Raw genomic sequence first — 20,200 nt, 5'->3', positions numbered from 1 at the left:
TACAGTCTCTGTGAAACACTTGACCCTCAGATCACCTGCAAATATTTCCCCTCTGACATTAAATATTTGTCCTCTACTTTTAGATCCCTCTACTCTGGGAAAAAAGACTGTAACAATCCCTCTTATCTAGGTGTTCAAGCTATCCAGTAACAGTAACATGCTCATTTGTCTTGTGTGCTCCCTCTCCATCTTACTGACATCTTTCCTCAGTCCAGGTGACCGAAATGCACACAACAGTACAAGTGTGGTCTCAAAATGACTTATAGAAACATAGAAACATAGAAAATAGGTGCAGGAGTAGGCCATTCGGCCCTTCGAGCCTGCACCGCCATTCAGTATGATCATGGCTGATCATCCAACTCAGAACCCTGCACCAGCCTTCCCTCCATACCCCGTGATCCCTTTAGCCACAAGGGCCATATCTAACTCCCTCTTAAATATAGCCAACGAACTGGCCTCAACTGTTTCCTGTGGCAGAGAATTCCACAGATTCACCACTCTCTGTGTGAAGAAGTTTTTCCTAATCTCGGTCCTAAAAGGCTTCCCCTTTATCCTCAAACTGTGACCCCTCGTTCTGGACTTCCCCAACATCGGGAACAATCTTCCTGCATCTAGTCTGTCCAATACCTTTAGGATTTTATATGTTTCAATCAGATCCCCCCTCAATCTTCTGAATTCCAATGAGTATAAGCCTAGTTCATCCAGTCTTTCATCATATGAAAGTCCTGCCATCCCAGGAATCAATCTGGTGAACCTTCTTTGTACTCCCTCTATGGCAAGGATGTCTTTCCTCAGATTAGGGGACCAAAACTGCACACAATACTCCAGGTGTGGTCTCACCAAGGCCTTGTACAACTGCAGTAGTACCTCCCTGCTCCTGTACTCGAATCCTCTCGCTATAAATGCCAGCATACCATTCGCCTTTTTCACCGCCTGCTGTACCTGCATGCCCACTTTCAATGACTGGTGTATAATGACACCCAGGTCTCGTTGCACCTCCCCTTTTCCTAATCGGCCACCATTCAGATAATAATCTGTTTTCCTGTTTTTGCCACCAAAGTGGATAACTTCACATTTATCCACATTAAGTTGCATCTGCCATGAATTTGCCCACTCACCTAACCTATCCAAGTCACCCTGCATCCTCTTAGCATCCTCCTCACAGCTAACACTGCCGCCCAGCTTCGCAAACTTGGAGATGCTGCATTTAATTCCCTGATCCAAGTCATTAATATATATTGTAAACAACTGGGGTCCCAGCACTGAGCCTTGCGGTACCCCACTAGTCACTGCCTGCCATTCTGAAAAGGTTCCGTTTATTCCCACTCTTTGCTTCCTGTCTGCCAACCAATTCTCTATCCACATCAATACCTTACCCCCAATACCGTGTGCTTTAAGTTTGCACACTAATCTCCTGTGTGGGACCTTGTCAAAAACCTTTTGAAAATCCAAATATACCACATCCACTGGTTCTCCCCATCCACTCTACTAGTTACATCCTCAAAAAATTCTATGAGATTCGTCAGACATGATTTTCCTTTCACAAATCCATGCTGACTTTGTCTGATGATTTCACCTTTTTCCAAATGTGCTGTTATCACATCTTTGATAACTGACTCTAGCAGTTTCCCCACCACCGATGTTAGGCTAACCGGTCTATAATTCCCTGGTTTCTCTCTCCCTCCTTTTTTAAAAAGTGGAGTTACATTAGCCACCCTCCAATCCTCAGGAACTAGTCCAGAATCTAAAGAGTTTTGAAATATTATCGCTAATGCATCCACTATTTCTTGGGCTACTTCCTTAAGCACTCTGGGATGCAGACCATCTGGCCCTGGGGATTTATCTGCCTTTAATCCCTTCAATTTACCTAACACCACTTCCCTACTAACATGTATTTCACTCAGTTCCTCCATCTCACTGGACCCTCTGTCCCCTACTATTTCCAGAAGATTATTTATGTCCTCCTTAGTGAAGACAGAACCAAAGTAATTATTCAATTGGTCTGCCATGTCCTTGCTCCCCATAATCAATTCACCTGTTTCTGTCTGTAGGGGACCTACATTTGTCTTAACCAATCTTTTTCTTTTCACATATCTATAAAAGCTTTTACAGTCAGTTTTTATGTTCCCTGCCAGTTTTCTCTCATAATCTTTTTTCCCCTTCCTAATTAAGCCCTTTGTCCTCCTCTGCTGAACTCTGAATTTCTCCCAGTCCTCAGGTGAGCCACTTTTTCTGGCTAATTTGTATGCTTCTTCTTTGGAATTGATACTATCCCTAATTTCCCTTGTCAGCCACGGGTGCACTACCTTCCTTGATTTATTCTTTTGCCAAACTGGGATGAACGATTGTTGTAGATCATCCATGCGATCTTTAAATGCTTGCCATTGCATATCCACCATCAACCTTCCAGCAACTTTGATGTGTGTTGCGTCAACCTTTTAAGTGTCATTTGCCAGTCTATCTTAGCTAATTCACGTCTCATACTTATGCAGCTCTTACACTCAGTGTCCTGATAGATGAAGGCAATTGTGTCATACACCTTCTTTATCAGCTTGTCTACCCCTAGTTGGAATCAGAATGGCAATAACATTCTACATCCAGTAGAGTATGGCACAACTGGGCAATGTTCTACTGAATGTAGAATGTTACCCTCAATTCTGAATCCTGCTAGCAGTAGACAGGGTGGTGAAGAAGGTCTATGGCACACAATTTGGGTAATGAAAACCTAAAACCAAACTGGACAACGCTCATGGAAATCTTGTTAAATAAGATAGAGTAGGTGCTCTGGACCAATGACAACAGCATAAATGTGCATCAGCAGAATCTGCAGTTTCATTGGCTACTGTCATTGGCATCTAATGGAGGAAATATTTTGGTTCAATGAGGAGTACAGAAGGGCCTGCAGGGGTCAAACTGTTAAGGCTTGGGTCAGCATGCATGCAGATTAGCAAAACCAGTATTCCATCATCATCACACAAGAGAAAATCTGCAGATGCTGGAACACACACAAAATGCTGGAGGAAATCAGCAGGTCAGGCAACATCTATCGTAAAGAGTAATTAGTCAACATTTTGGGTGGGCCAAAACCCTTCATCAAGACTTTATCCTTTGGTAGAGACATATCTCCACCCATCACTTCAAATAGTCTATAGATAGAGCTAAGCAATGGATCAGACTGAAGATCTGTGGCCCTAACACATCCAGTAATGAATGCTGGTAGAAAATTAGACAGGAGGAGGAGGCTCCAAAATCATCTTTCTGCTCAGCTGTGGAACTGTTCTACATGTGTATGCTAACAATAATGCCAAATCATTCATTACTATGTCCAGCCAACAGAACCAAGGGCATAATTCAGTTTGGTTTTCTACTGACATTCTTTCCTTAGGAAAATCCACTTTTCCACATTTTCTTTTCACTCCACACAATATCAGAAATCTTTTGAGAACATGGGTTCAGCAAAACGTCTGAGACCAGACAATGTCGTAAATCTGTATTGAAGATCTGTGCTCTGAAACTTCTTGCAATTTTAGTCAAGCCGCCCCAGCATGGTTGCAACACTTTTTGTAAATCTGGAAAACTGCACAGGTATGTCCTGTTCACAAGAAGTAGGGCACACCAAGTCCAAGTAAGTACTGCCAAATCACTCTCTCTCAATTATCAGCAAAATGATCAAAGGGGTAGAGAGTGCCCCAGCATCAGATATAACGTCACTGACCTATGTGGTGAAATTTGTTGTTTTGCAGCAGCAGTACACTACAATGCATTAAAAAATAGTAATTTACGATAATACATATATATATATAAATAAATTAAAGAAGTAGTTCAAAAAGAGTCTAAAAATACTAGAGCCATCAAGTAGCAGTAACCAATAACCTCACAATCAGAATTAGAATCAGCTTTATTATCACTGACGTATGGCGTGAAATTTGTTGTTTTGCAGCAGCATTACAGTGCAAGATATAAAAATGGTTATACGTTACAAAAATAAATACCATGCAAAAATGGGTTCATAGAACTTTCATAAGTCTAACGGCTGAAGGGAAGAAGCTGTGTGGGTCTTCAGGCACATGTATCTCCTCCCCAATGAAGGCACATCCTGAACGATGAGGGTAAATGTTCCTTTGTGATTTGCCAGTGCCCGTCCTTATCATAGCCTTGGTCAAAGTATAGACCAAAAAGCTGAATTTCAGAGGTGGGGCAAGAGAAATTGACCTTGGCATTAAAACGGTGTTTGAGGAAGCATGATATAATGAAGCCCTGGTCAAATTAAAGTCAATATCATCAAAGAGAAACACTCCAGTGACTGGAGTCATTTCTTGCACAGAAGAGTATTATTGTACATTGTTGTTGCTGGAACTCACAAGGACAATATTACAACATTGTAAGAGCTCCTCAGAATTCAAACTGAGCCAAACGTTTTTAGTTGCTTCATCAAAGAGCTTCTGATGGTTCAGTACAATGATGCAATGACACGGTAATCGGTAATATTGTCCCAGAGAAACCAAGGTTCAAATCTGACCTTGAAAGCACTGCATGTGGACTTTGCATGTTCTGTTCTTGACCACATAAGCTGTTGCTGGTTATTCCCTGCAGTCAAAAGAAGTGCTGATCTGTTAATTGACTACTATAAAAAATATCCCAGTGTAGAACATAGAGCTCAATACAGCACAGTACAAGCCCTTTGGCCCATGATCTTCTGCTGACCTTTTAACCTACTCTAAGATCAATCAAACCTTTCCCTCCTACATAGCCGTCCATTTTCTATCATCTTAAATGAAAGTAAGTTGTTTTCGGGAGGGAGTAGGCAATGGACATGCTCCTGGATAAAATCCTACAGTGGAGATATCAAGGGCCTCACAAAGTCACCTGAAGGAACAAATGGGCCCTGGTCTGTACAGGAGACTAATTGTGAAGGCGAAGTTGGAAGATTGATTGGGGAATTAAGATGTGGTATTCTTTTGAAGAGACTTTTCAAAGCTCAAAGTAAATCTTATTATCAAAATAATGTGTCACTGAGATTCATTTACTTGTGAGCATTCACAGTAAATCTATAGAATAGTAACTATAGCTCTATAATGGTTTAATAAGATCACCTCTCATTTTACTAAACTCCAAAGAAATTAATTTTAATATCTTTATCCACTCGTGATAGATCAACCTTTTCATCCCAGGAATAAGGCTGGTGAATCTCTTTTGGAAGAACTGGGCTAGATGCTTGAAAGAAAGATACCTAGTGAAATTGGATCCCAAACTCATGTAAGTACATGGTTTACAAGGTAAACTCTAACATTTTGACCTGCAATATGCAACAGCCTTCAATTTATCTTCCTCTTCCAGCTCTTGTATCAGAGTCCTCCTAGGAACCTCATGGTGCCACTGCTGGGATTCACCTACATGGAGAATGCTTTGTGACATCACTATTTATGACAGTGCATAGAGAACATATAGATTCCCTCTGAATGGTCACAGCATCTGAGGTGCCATTTACTTAATATGAGCGTATTAAGCAGGAGACTAAGGATAGCGCAATGAAGATATCAGCAAGGCTGTAAATGGTCATAAAGTACTTGTCCGCTCACTGGATAATCCTTTTCTGGAAAAGCCAAGCAATTATACTTATACAACACACATCAAAGTTGCTGGTAAACGCAGCAGGCCAGGCAGCATCTATTGGAAGAGTTTCAGTCGACGTTTCAGGCTGAGACCCTTCGTCAGGACTAACTGAAGGAAGAGTTAGTAAGAGATTTGAAAGTGAGAGGGGGAGGGGGAGATCCAAAATGATAGGAGAAGACAGGAGGGGGAGGGTTGGAGCCAAGAGTTGGACAGGTGATTGGCAAAGGGGATATGAGAGGATCATGGGACAGGAGATCCGGGAAGAAAGACGGGGGGGGGGAACAGAGGATGGGCAAGTGGTATAGTCAGAGGGACAGAGGGAGAAAAAGGAGAGTGAGAGAAAGAATGTATGTATAAAAATAAATAATGGATGGGGTACTGGGGGAGGTGGGGCACTAGCGGAAGTGTGAGAAGTCGATGTCCATGCCATCAGGTTGGAGGCTACCCAGACGGAATATAAGATGTTATTCCTCCAACCTGAGTGTGGCTTCATCTTTACAGTAGAGGAGGCCGTGGATAGACATGTCAGAATGGGAATGGAAAGTGGAATTAAAATGTGTGGCCACTGGGAGATCCTGCCTTCTCTGACGGACAGAGCGTAGGTGTTCAGCAAAGCGATCTCCCAGTCTGCGTCGGGTCTCGCCAATATATAGAAGGCCACATCGGGAGCACCGGACGCAGTATATCACCCCAGCTGACTCACAGGTGAAGTGTCGCCTCACCTGGAAGGACTGTCTGGGGCCCTGAATGGTGGTAAGGGAGGAAGTGTAAGGGCATGTGTAGCACTTGTTCCGCTTACACGGATAAGTGCCAGGAGGGAGATCAGTGAGGAGGGATGGTGGGGACGAATGGACAAGGGAGTCGCGTAGGGAGCGATCCCTGTGGAAAGCAGAGAGTGGAGGGGAGGGAAAGATGTGCTTAGTGGTGGGACCCCGTTGGAGGTGGCGGAAGTTGCGGAGAATAATATGTTGGACCCGGAGGCTGGTGGGGTGGTAGGTGAGGACCAGGGGAACCCTATTGTTAGTGGGGTGGCAGGAGGATGGAGTGAGAGCAGATGTGCGTGAAATGGGGGAGATGCGTTTGAGAGCAGAGTTGATGGTGGAGGAAGGAAAGCCCCTTTCTTTAAAAAAGGAGGACATCTCCCTCGTCCTGGAATGAGCAGATGAGCTCTCTCCTGAGAGCAGATGCGGCGGAGATGGGGGAATTGCGAGAAGGGGATGGCATTTTTGCAAGAGATAGGGTGAGAAGAGGAATAGTCCAGATAGCTGTGAGAGTCAGTAGGCTTATAGTAGACATCAGTGGATCTCCCCCTCCCCCTCTCACTTTCAAATCTCTTACTAACTCTTCCTTCAGTTAGTCTTGACGAAGGGACTCGGCCTGAAACGTTGACTGAAACTCTTCCAATAGATGCTGCCTGGCCTGCTGTGTTTACCAGCAACTTTGATGTGTGTTGCTTGAATTTCCAGTATCTGCAGAATTCCTGTTGTTACAATTATACTTATACTTATACTTTATACTATATACAATGGCCTCTCTGACATGTACCTTCTCCTCACTCCATCCCCTGCTTCTCTGACATATTGTGCAATCTCATTCACTGGCTGACTCCTTTCAATGCATGACATTGCCTATCCCGCACCAGTAGCTAATGAGGCAGCAAACCAATTTCCTGAAGCCTTGATTTCAGCAGGGTCAGTGTCCACAGCACTGTGAATATGCGGCAGTACACGTTGTGGCTCAGCCCCTGGTTCTTTATTCCCTCCAGCACCAGGATGGTATGGAAGGAACTGCTGTTTAACATCTCATTTAAAAGATAGCACTTATGTCAGTGGAAGCGTGAGCCTAATTACCTGCTGAAGCACCTTGAGAAGATTTGGAATTAACAAACTACTGCCTTGAAGGTGAGAGTGCTAGACTGAGACACTTTATGGCCCGTGATGCTGAGAGAAGGATTTTGTTTGCAGAGAACAAAGCTGAATATTGTAAGTGAGGACCTAATAGAACATTGTTTGAGATTAGGGATCATGGATGCAGCAGTCTGTTTGGGAAATTGATAATCAGAGAACAGAATCTACAATTGGAAATGGACAATAATAGAAGCAAATCTATTGACCTGAATGGACATTTTTCATTGTGTTTTTAATGATGAGCTGGTTGGTGAAAGGCATACTCACTTATTTAATATGCTACTCACTCTGGTATTAACACTTTGCTACAAATTCAATAGAGAGAACAAAATGACATATTTTACCAGCAACACACATCAAGGTTGCTGGTGAACGCAGCAGGCCAGGCAGCATCTCCAGGAAGAGGTACGGTCGACGTTTCGGGCCGACGTCTCGCCTGAAACGTCGACTGTACCTCTTCCTAGAGATGCTGCCTGGCCTGCCACGTTCACCAGCAACTTTGATGTGTGTTGCTTGAATTTCCAGCATCTGCAGAATTCCTCATGAACAGCATCTGTTCACATAGTATACTGAGCATTTTGAATTGAGAGGCATTAGCCATTCAGAACATAAATAAATTCATAAAATTAAAAATGTTTCTGCTTGACTGAAATAATCAGGATTTGCTTCAAAGAAAATTCAGACCTTTTATGTCTAAAGGTAAGCTGGATGATGCCAGGAAATGGTTTAGCACAGATCTTTATCTGAGAGATAGGAATATTTCTGTGGCTATATTACAAAAATTGCAGGTACTCTATTGCTTAAAGAAAACTGAAGAGCAGAGAGTTTTCCAGATGTGTTGGCTAATTACTCTACCCAACTAATATCCCAAAAACAGGTTATCTATTTATCTCCTGTGTTTGGGATATTTTTGTGAGCAAATAATTCCGATGTTTTTCAAAATAACAACAGTGTGCTCAAAGGTCAAAGTCCTGGAAGTTTCTGAGAAACAAGGAAATGAGAAAAGACACTACTTAAAACCCACTTCCTTGGCCAACTTTTTAGTTAGTCCTAATTTCTTTTTATACTATATTTATGAGCATTCCCTGGACCTTGGGATCTTTTACTGTTAAAGGCCCTACTTTGTTAGTTTGTTAAATGTAAGTATTGTTCTCATACCTCATAAAACATTTGATAGATCAAAAGAGCACAGCAGAGCAGATCAATGCTGTAATCACAGTCAAAGCAACAGCCTGGGCTCCAAGTGGTCATTAGTGCCCTCTAGCTAGAGAGGAATAAAGTAGAGAGCATTCCAGACCCGAATTGAAATACAACTAAGAACAGATTAGCATTGTCTGCACTGTTTTTCACATTCAAATATCCAATTTTCATTCATTTCTAAGGCTCAGCTACAAAAAAAAACACACAAAGCAGGCATCAGAATCTTGAGCAACACACATAAAAGTTGCTGGTGAACGCAGCAGGCCATGCAGCATCTCTAGGAAGAGGTACAGTCGACGTTTCAGGCCGTGACCCTTTGTCAGGACTAACTGAAAGAAGAGCTAGTAAGAGATCTGAAAGTGGGAAGGGGAGGTCTGAAATGATAGGAGAAGACAGGAGGGGGAGGGATGGAGCCAAGAGCTGGACAGTTGATTGGCAAAAGGGATATGAGAGGATCGTGGGACACAAGGCCGAGGGAGAAAGAAAAGGGGGAGGGGGGAAAGCCTAGAGGATGGGCAAGGGATATAGTGAGAGGGACAGAGGGAGAAAAAGGAGTGAGAGAAAAAGAATGGGTGTATATAAATAAATAACGGATGGGGTACGAGGGGGAGGTGGGGCATTAACGGAAGTTAGAGAAGTCAATGTTCATGCCATCAGGTTGGAGGCTACCCAGACGGAACATAAGATGTTGTTCCTCTAACCTGAGTGTGGCTTCACCTTTAAAGTAGAGGAGGCCGTGGATAGACATGTCAGAATGGGAATGGGCTGTGGAATTAAAATGTGTGGCCACTGGGAGATCCTGCTTTCTCTGGCGGACAGAGCGTAGGTGTTCAGTGAAATGATCTCCCAGTCTGCATCAGGTCTCTCCAATATATAGAAGGCTACATTGGGAGCACCGGACGCAGTATATCACCCCAGCCGACTCACAGGTGAAGTGTCGTCTCACCTGGAAGGACTGTCTGGGGCCCTGAATGGTGGTGAGGGAGGAAGTGTAAGGGCATGTGTAGCACTTGTTCCGCATACAAGGATAAGTGCCAGGAGGGAGATCGGTGGGGAGGGATGGGGGGGACGAATGGACAAGGGAGTTGCGTAGGGAGCGATCCCTGCGGAAAGCAGAGTGGGGGGGAGGGAATCTGTGTTTAGTGGTGGGATCCCGTTGGAGGTGGCGGAAGTTACGGAGAATAATACGTTGGACCCGGAGGCTGGTGGGGTGGTTGGTGAGGACCAGGGAAACCCTATTCCTAGTGGGGTGACGGAAGGATGGAGTGAGAACAGATGTGCGTGAAATGGGAGAGATGCGTTTGAGAGCGGAGTTGATGGTGGAGGAAGGGAAGCCCCTTTCTTTAAAAAAGGAGGATATCTCCCTCGTCCTGGAATGAAAAGCCTCATCCTTAGAGCAGATGTGGTGGAGACGGAGGAATTGCAAGAAGGGGCTGGCATTTTTGCAAGAGATAGGGTGAGAAGAGGAATAGTCCAGATAGCTGTGAGAGTCAGTAGGCTTATAGTAGACATCAGTAGATAAGCTGTCTCCAGAGATAGAGACAGAAAGATCTAGAAAGTGGAGGGAGGTGTTGGAAATGGACCAGGTAAACTTGAGGGCAGGGTGAAAGTTGGAGGCAAAGTTAATGAAGTCAATGAGCTCAGCATGTGTACAGGAAGCAGCGCAAATGCAGTCGTCGATGTAGCGAAGGAACTTCCACCACCTCCAACGGGATCCCACCATTAAGCACATCTTTCCCTCCACCCCCCCGCCCCCGTTTTCCGCAGGGATCGCTCCCTACACGACTCCCTTGTCCATTCGTACCCCCCATCCCTCCCCACTGATCTCCCTCCTGGCACTTATCCTTGTAAGCAGAACAAGTGCTACACATGCCCTTACACTTCCTCCCTCACCACCATCCAGGGCCCCAGACAGTCCTTCCAGGTGCAGCGACACTTCACCTGTGAGTCGGCTGGGGTGATATACTGCGTCCGGTGCTCCTGATGTGGCCTTTTATATATTGCCGAGACCGGACACAGACTGGGAGATCATTTCGCTGAACACCTATGCTCTGTCTGCCAGAGAAAGCAGGATCTCCCAGTGGCCACACATTTTAATTCCACATCCCATTCCCATTCTGATTTGTCTATCTACGGCCTCCTCTACTTTAAAGATGAAGCCACAGTCAGGTTGGAGGAACAACACCTTATATTCCGTCTGGGTAGCCTCCAACCTGATGGCATGAACATCGACTTCTCTAACTTCCACTAATGCCCCACCTCCCCCTCGTACCCCATCCGTTATTTATTTTTATACACACATTCTTTCTCTCTCTCTCCTTTTTCTCCCTCTGTCCCTCTCACTATACCCCTTGCCCATCCTCTGGGATTTTTACCCCCCCTCCCCCTTTTCTTTCTCCCTAGGCCTCATGTCCCATGATCCTCTCATGTCCCTTTTGCCAATCAACTGTCCAGCTCTTGGCTCCATCCCTCCCCCTCCTGTCTTCTCCTGTCATTTCGGATCTCCCCCTCCCACTCCCACTTTCAAATCTCTTACTTGCTCTTCTTTCAGTTAGTCCTGACAAAGGGTCTTGGCCCGAAATTTCGACTGTACCTCTTCCTAGAGATGCTGCCTGGCCTGCTGCGTTCACCAGCAACTTTTATGTGTGTTGCTTGAAATTCCAGCATCTGTAGATTTCCTCGTGTATCAGAATCTTGACATCCATTTCACTTACAGACCACATACACTGTACTATCTCTTTCAAGGCTCAAAAGTTTGAAGTAAATTTATTATCAAAGTACATATATATCACCATATACAGCCCTGAGATTAATTTTCTTGTGGACATACTTAGTAAATCCAATAACCATAATAGAATCAATGAAAGACAGTACCTATCAGGGCAGATGACCAGTGTGCAAAAGACAACAAAATATAAATACAAAAGGAAAGAAACAAAATAAATAAATAAATAAATAAATTAGCAATGAACATCAAGAACATGAGAAGAAGAATCCCTGAAACTGATTTGGACTTCAGGAAGTGTAAGATGAAGGAACACATACTAATTCTCATAGAGGGATCAGACGTGGAGAGAGTGAGCAATTTCAAGTTCCTGGGTGTCAAGATCTCTCAGTACCTAACCCGGTCCCAACATATCGATGTAGTTATAAAGAAGGCAAGACAGTGACTATACTTCATTAGGAGTTTGAAGGGATTTGGTATTCCAATATGCGCCTTGTAAGGCATGAAAATGCCCAACGCAGGCCTCTCACGGTCTGATTCAACATTCCCTCCCCCCCCCTCCCCCGGTATGTCAACAAAAACACTCAAAAACATCTACAGATGTACCGTGGAAAGCATTCTGAGAGGCTGCATCACTGTCTGGTATGGGCAGGGGCTACCGCATAGGACTGAAAGAAGCTGCAGAATGTCATAAATTTAGTCAGCTCCATTTTGAGTACTAGTCTACAAAGTACCCAGGACGTCTTCAACATGCAGTGTCTTAGAAAGGCAGCGTACACGATTAAGGACCTCCAGCACCCAGGGCATGCCCTTTCCTCACTGTAGCCATCAGGAAGGAAGTACAGAAGTCTGAAGGCACACACTCTGCGATTCAGGAAAAGCTTCTTCCCTTCTGCCATCTGATTCCGAAATGGACATTGAAACCATGTACACTACCTCACTTTTTTAATATAGATCATTCCTGTTTTTGCATGAGTTTTAATCTTTTCAATATACAAATACTGTAATTTATTTATTTATTACTTTTTTTGTCCTCTTCTATATTATGTATTGCATTGAACTACTGCTGCTAAGTTAACAAATTTCACGACACATGTCAGAGGTAATAAAACTGATTCTGATTCTATATGTACTTTGATAATAAATTTACTTTGAACTTTGAATCCCTCGAGATTGACACTGATTTACTTCCAACCCAGTGCATGATGAGACCAATGTGGAACTTGCAAACTTTTTCATTGATGGGGTAGGGTAGATGGCACCTGATAGGGTGGGAGAGTGGTGTAAGTAGGTTCTCTCAGAATCAGAATCAGAATCAGGTTTATTATCAATGGCATGTGATGTGAAATTTGTTAACTTAGCAGAGGCAGTTCAATGTAATACATAATATAGAAGAGAAAAAACAAAATAAAATAATAATAATAAATAAGTAAATAAATTACTGTATACATATATTAAATAGATTAAAAATCATGCAAAAAAACAGAAATTATATATGTTTAAAAAATGAGGTAGTGTCCAAGGGTTCAATGTCCATTTAGGATTCAGGTTCCTGAATCGCTGAGTGCGTACCTTCAGGCTTCTGTACCTCCTACCAAATGGTAACAGTGAAAAAAGGCCATGCCCTGGGTGCTGGAGGTCCTTAATAATGGACACTGCCTTTTTGAGACACCACTCCCTGAAGGTGTCCTGAGTACTTTGTAGGCTAGTACCCAAGATTGAGCTGACTAAATTTACGACCCTGTGCAGCTTCATTTGGTCCTCTGCAGTAGCCCCTCCATACCAGACAGTGATGCAGCCTGTCAGAATGCTCTCCACGGTACAAATATAGAAGTTTTTGAGTGTATTTGTTGACATGCCAAACCTTACAACCATGTTGAGGGTCATGGGCAATGAGTTCCAGATGCATGGCCTCTAGTTTCACAGTACTACCTCCACGTTGAGGGTCATGGGCAATGAGTTCCAGATGCATGGCCTCTAGTTTCACAGTACTACCTCCACATTGAGGGTCATGGGCAATGTTCCTGTTAATCTTTTTCACAGCTGCGCGAACTAACCATTGATCTGAGCATGGTATTATACACGGGATGAAAACTGCATGACATTTTACACGATTAAATGTTAAGAAAATTCCAGCTGTGCAGCAGCAGAGGCTATCTGCATGGGAGCGTTTCTGTTACTGCGAGGCTGTGCTCCAGAGCAGTTTAGGGAAAACAGAGGTCACGGGCCAGAGACTCCCAGTGGTCTGTGGAGATGTTGCATTTCATCAAGATCATCCTCTGCTCTGTCCACCAAATAATCCCTTATCATTACAGAGTGTTTCTGACGCATGTGCAACTGACCTGGTTATAATTGAATGGAAACAGCTTGCTTTAACTCTGAAAAGAACCTTTGTGAATAAAAAGCCGGCTGTTACATGTTGCTACAGAATAGGAACAAAAATTGAGCAAAAGTTCATCCGCAAAAATCCATGAAAACATTTAGGTTGTGCAAAATTTGTTAGAAAGGATGTACGTTTACAAGAGGTGGATATTTGCATACAAAGCAACGGTATCTGATCCAGCACATTATCAAATACAGCCTATCCAATCTATCAACAAATAGATCTTCAAAGAAGGTCACTTCAAGCTAGTTTCCAGGGTGAATTTAGTAAAGGTCACTCAGGAAGCTGCATAAATATTTAATAAATAATTAATGGAGTTGTTTGGGCATTTTAGAGTTCAAACACTTGAAAAGCTGGCAGGAGTGACACAAGTGGTCATGCACTGTCAGGATGACATCGTACATAGGAATGCGACTGCTTGAACAGCAAAACACATAGGCATTCCTCAAGAAGACGCAGAGGCACTGGCATTGAGATGCCTTTGTGAGGAGTCCTGTGGCATTAGGAGAATGCACCCAGTGGGATTGGTGTATAGGAATGTCACAGAGCAGTAATGAAAGCATTGACTATGAATGTAAGAATGAAAAGGCATTGCACAGTTTATTCTTGTAAATAATCTTTATTATGGATAAAGTTTATTTTGATATATAAGAAAAAGGTAGGTTGCAGTTAGCGCAGTTCTGAGCAGCTAGCTTAAAGTCGAACACTTCAGGCATACACCCTGAAAACAGGAGCTACAGTGGGCATCAATGTATACAACATATTTTCCTTGCACGACTTATTTTAAGGTGGGATAGCTTTTCTGCATAAACAACCACATGGGCTTGACAGAATAACTACAACAAGACAACTGGAGACCAGGCTCTGCTGCCAGCAGACCAAGAGGAGAACTTACAGACTTTTATAAAATTATGAGGGGCACGGTTAGGATAGAGTGTCACATTCCTTTTCCCAGAATTAAAGTAGATCTGAGGGGCCTGCTTTACACAGAGCGTGTCATAGGGATATAAAACGGGCTTCTATGGGAGGCTGTAGGGGTGCATGAAATTAAGACATTTAAAAGCCATTTGGACAGGTATCTAGATGGAAAAGATTTAGAGAGTTATGAGCCAAACACAGGCAAATGGTATTAGCATGGATAGACAAGATGAACAAAACAGTCTGTTTCTGTGCTGCAAAATTCGATGACTCACTGAATCGATGTTAGTTGCAGTTGCAGAGAAGGTAAAAAAAAGGTGGCTAGAATAAAGGGAATATCTTCAATTCAAGGCAGTGTATGCTGTGTTGTTTGTGTTAAATACTGCTAATCACAATGCTGTGAGATATGTCTGAGAGGCCAGTCTTTACTAGTAGAGAGAGAACTAACGAAACAAAATCATAGGTGGATAAACAATCAAGAATGCTTATACTCTGATTTTTAAGGTATACTGGCTTGATAACATATAATTTCTGTGAAAAGAAGATAATGAGAGAGTCCTTCACCAACTTAACTGGTGAAACAATACTTAACAAAGTCAGTCAGTGTTTGGCACAATTGTAGGAGTAGATCTCAATACGTGAGAGGGAACCTTCCTGCAATGGCCACAACTCCACCTGCCAGATGGTTCCTGACTCATCCACTGCCTCCTGAATAGGCCCTCTGGTTATTCCCTGTGGTGACTGCTCCAGCATTACTCCAGTTTCTCCAGATTGAGCATTTATGAATGTTTGTAAAAATGTTCCATAATGTCAGAGCTTTGATTATATGCTGCCTTATGAGAGGTCCTGGTAATCGATCATAATAAGTGACTCCAAGGATTGATGCAAAGTTATCTACCAAGAGGAGATCCCAAATTCAGTTCTGGATTACAACTTCCTCGCTCTCAAATACTCTGATATTGCCTTATATCCTCAGTAAATCTGGACACCAGATTTCAATCAATAGGATTCTAAAGCTACTAAATGCAAACCTGCTTAATGGCATCATCATGATTGAATGCAGATAGATAGATAGATATACTTTATTGATCCCGAGGGAAATTGGGTTTTGTTACAGCCACACCAACCAAGAATAGAGCATAAATATAGCAATACAAAAACCACAAACAATCAAACAACAAAATGCAAACTATGCCAGATGTAAATAAATCCAGGACCAGCCTATTGGCTCAGGGTGTCTGAACCTCCACGGGAGGAGCTGAAAAGTTCGATGGCCACAGGCAGGAACAACCTCCTGTGCCGCCCAGTGTTGTATCTCGGTGGAATATGGCTGGAGTCCAACAGCAAAAAGTTCAATATCTGGTCTACAGACACATTCCTCGATCGTAATATGACCCAGATTACACCATCCGTTGTTAACCAGAACAGTAAGCCCCCAACTCCTTTACGCGTACTACTCTCAGTGCACTTCAGGTCAGCCCAAACGGTCTGGAAGCTGTCCATGGACAAGTTTTGATCGGGCATGTCCTCGTGCAGCCCCAGTAAAACACACAACACTGCACTCCCAAAATGTTCTCTGCCACCTGGCTAGCGCCGTGAACTCGTCCATTCTATTACCCACCGAACTCCTCTTCTCCATAAGTCTCTGTTGTCTCGACCCGGTCCTCTTCCCTCGCCCTCTGCATCCTCTGTGTTATATTCCCTTCTCATTCCGGGTAGAACGTGATGCAGGATTTTGTCCCAAAACATTGCCTCCACAGATGCTGCCTGATTAATTAAGTTCTAGCAGCTTGTGTCTATCTTTTTATTTTCTGTTTGGGTATTTATCTTCACATCTTTCTGATCAAGGGATATATGCTTTCTTCCCAGCAGGCTCAGAGAACTGTTTGAATGTCCCTTGCTGATACTCACTTTCTGCTTTTAGAAGTTGTGGAGGTACTTGATTATTCCTTGCTGTTTACGATGTAAATCTATTTCTTAAGAAATAAAGATCTCCAATATTCAATATTTTAAAAAAAATTGGTTGCTGCTCCCATTGCCTCTGTCCCTTTGGAATATGTAAAAAAAATGCTAGAGAGAACTTGATGAATGTAGATGATATGATACATTTTCTTCTAGTTGGAAGCCATCAAAGTTCAAAGTAAGTTTATTGTCAAAGTACATATATCTTACCATAAACAACCCTGAGATTCATTTTCTTGTGGGCATTCACAATAACTACGGGAAACACAATATACTTCATGAAAAACAACAGCCAACAGGACAAGTGGAGGAGTAATAACTGTTCCTGAACCTGGTGCTGTGAGTCCTGAGATTCCTGCACCTTCTTCCTGATGGCAGCAGTGAGAAAAAAGCATGACTTGGGTGGTTGTGTGGGGGTTCCCCAATAATGGATGCTGCTTTCCTGCGACAACGCTCCTCGTAGAAGTGATCAATGGTAGGGAGGGCTTTACCCGTCATGGACTGGACCATATCCAGTAGTTTTTTTTTGCAGGATTTTCTATTCAAGGGTATGGGAGTTTCCATGCCAAGCTGTGATGCAGTCAGTCAATATACTCTCCACCACACATCTATAGAATTTGGTCCAAGTTATAGATGTCATGCTGAATTTTCGCGAACTCCTAAGGAAGTAGAGTTGTTGCCATGCTTTTTTTGTAGTTGCACTTTCGTGCTGGGCCCAAAACAGGTCCTCTGAAATTACAACACTGAAGAATTTAAAGTTGTTGACCCTCTCCACCGTTGATTCCCCGGTGAGAACTGGTTCATGAACTTCCAGTTTCCTCCTTCTGAAGTCAATAACCAGCTCCTTGGTATTGCTGTCATTCAAAGTTCAATGTTCAACGTAAATTTATTATCAAAGTACATATATGTCACCATATACAACCCTGAGATTCATTTTCTTACAGGCATACTCAATAAACCTAAAGAATAATGACCATAACAGAACCAATGAAATATTAATAGATGGATGGATAGATACTTTATTGATCCCAAGAAAAATTACAGTGTCACAGTCCTGGGTGGTAGAGGTCCCTGATGATGGATGCTACTTTCCTGCAGCAGTATTTCATGTTGATGTGCTCAGTGATGGGGAGTGCTTTACCCATAATGGACTGGACCATATCCATTACTTTTTGTATGATTTTCCATTCAAGGGCATTTGGGTTTCCATACCAGGCAATGATGCAGCCAGTCAAAATACTCACCACTACACATCGATAAAAGTTTGTCAAAGTTTTAGATGTCATGCAGAATCTTCACAAACTCCGAAGGAAGTGGAGGCGCTGCAATGCTTGCTCCATAATTATGCTTATGTCCTCCGAAATAATAACACCGAGGAATTTAAAGTTGCTGACACTCTCTACCTTTGATTCTTTGATGAGGACTGGCTCATGGGCCTCTGGTTTCCTTCTCCTGAAGTCAATAATCAGCTCCTTGGTTTTGCTGACATTGAGTAAGAGGTATTGACTAGTAGCACCACCCAGCAAGAGTCTGTGATGCTTCCTCCATGTTTTGACAGTCAAAGCGAGCATAGAGGACACTGAGCTCATCTGGAAGTGAAGCCCTGCTGTTGCTTGTGTTTGCTAGATTTAACTTTATAAGCAATTTTATAAGACACTAAGAGGTTGTGGCACCACTCAGCTAAATTTTCAATCTCCCTCCTATATGTTGATTTGCCACCACTTTTGATTCTGCTGACAACAGCAATGCCATCAAGCTTAAATATTGCATTGGACCTCTGATTAGCCACACAGTCATAAGTGTTAAGCAAGTGAAGCTTGGGGCAAACCACACAGTCCTGCGCTGATGGAGATCATTGTGGAGATGTTGCCAATCCGAACTAACAGGAGTCTGCAAGTGAAGAAATCGAGGATCCAATTGCACAAAGAGATATTGAAGCCAAGGTCTTGAAATTTGTTGATTGGTTTTGAGGGGATGATCATATTGAATGCCAAGCTGTAGTCGAGAAAGAGCATCCTGATGTATGCATCTTTGCTCTGCAGATGTTCCAAGGCTGAATGAAGGGCCACAGAAGTGGCATCTGCTGTGGACCTGTTGCACCAGTAGGCAAGCAGCTGTGGATCAAAACTGCTTCTCAGTCAGGAACTGATATGCTCCATTACTAGCCCCTCAAAACACTTTATCACCCTGGATGTAAGTACGGCTGGGTCCTTGACGCAGGTCACCATGCTCTTCTTGGGCCACCAGTATAATTGAAGCCTGTTTGAAGCAGGCGGGTACCACACACTGCAGAAGCAAGAGGTTGAAGTTCTCAGCCAGTTGATCAGCACAGGTCTTTGGTACTTGGCCAGGTGCTCCTACTGGGCCAGGTGCTTTCTGACATTTCACCCTCCTGAAGAATGTTCACACACCAACCCCACAGACTGAAATCACAGCATCACTGGGGGCTTTGGGAGTTCTTAATGTTTCCTCCAAGTTTTGACAGTCGAAGCGAGCGTAGAAGGCATTGAACTCATCCGGGAGCGAAGCCCTGTTGTCGTTGTCGCCTATGTTGCTTTATTTCACATTGTAAGAGGTGATAGCATTCAAGCCCTACCATGGCTGTCGAACGTCCTTCATTCATTCAAGTTTAGTCCAAAGTTGCTACTTATCCCCGTGAGATGAATTTCCGGAGGCTATACCTGGACCTCTTGCAACTTTCTTGTTTGCCAGACTTGAATGTCTCTGATCTGGCCCTCAGCAGACTGCGGATCTCATGGTTCATCCAGGGCTTCTGGTTGGGGCAGACAAAATGATTTTGTGGGGAAACATTTGTTTGTTTTTAAAAGTCCATGACAATCGTGGTGTATTCATTCAGATCCACAGATGAGTCCTTGAAGGCAGCCCAACTCACCGACCGACTCAAAGCAATCCCATAGCCACTCCTCTGCCTCCCACTACCATCTCTTTGCTGACAAAATCTTTTGGAGCCTTTAGCCTCTGCCTGTATGCAGGTAGAAAGACAACCCATCAATTAAAGTTCCCAAAGTGCAATCCAGGCATGGAACAGTAGGCATTCTTTATCTTAGTATAGCAGTGGTCTAGTGTATTTATGATTTCTATGCTGATGGTAGTAGGGTAGGGATTTCTTCAAACAAGCCTGATTGGAATCCCTGATCATGATTTGAAATGCATCAGGATGGACTGTTTGTTGTTCGATGATGGCAATATGCAGTATCTCATGTGCCTGATTACAGCTGGCCAATAGTGGTATATAGATTGGAGTCAGGCTGAGGAGGAGAAATATTTTGGTAGACAGAACAGTCAGCATTTCATCATTTGGTGTTCAAGGCTGGGGGAACAAGAGTACAACAAAACCACCACAGAGAGTTTATCATGAAACATACACTTCCAACTTTTGCCTTTTCACAATCAGCAGTTCAATCCATCCTGTGAATTGAGATGTTCGTCCTACTAGAATGTACTATTGCATCTTGTTGCATTCATCAGTTG

This window comes from Mobula hypostoma, chromosome 1 (assembly GCF_963921235.1).
Source record: "Mobula hypostoma chromosome 1, sMobHyp1.1, whole genome shotgun sequence".
Lineage (NCBI taxonomy): Eukaryota > Metazoa > Chordata > Chondrichthyes > Myliobatiformes > Myliobatidae > Mobula > Mobula hypostoma.
This window is presented reverse-complemented; position numbering follows the sequence as displayed.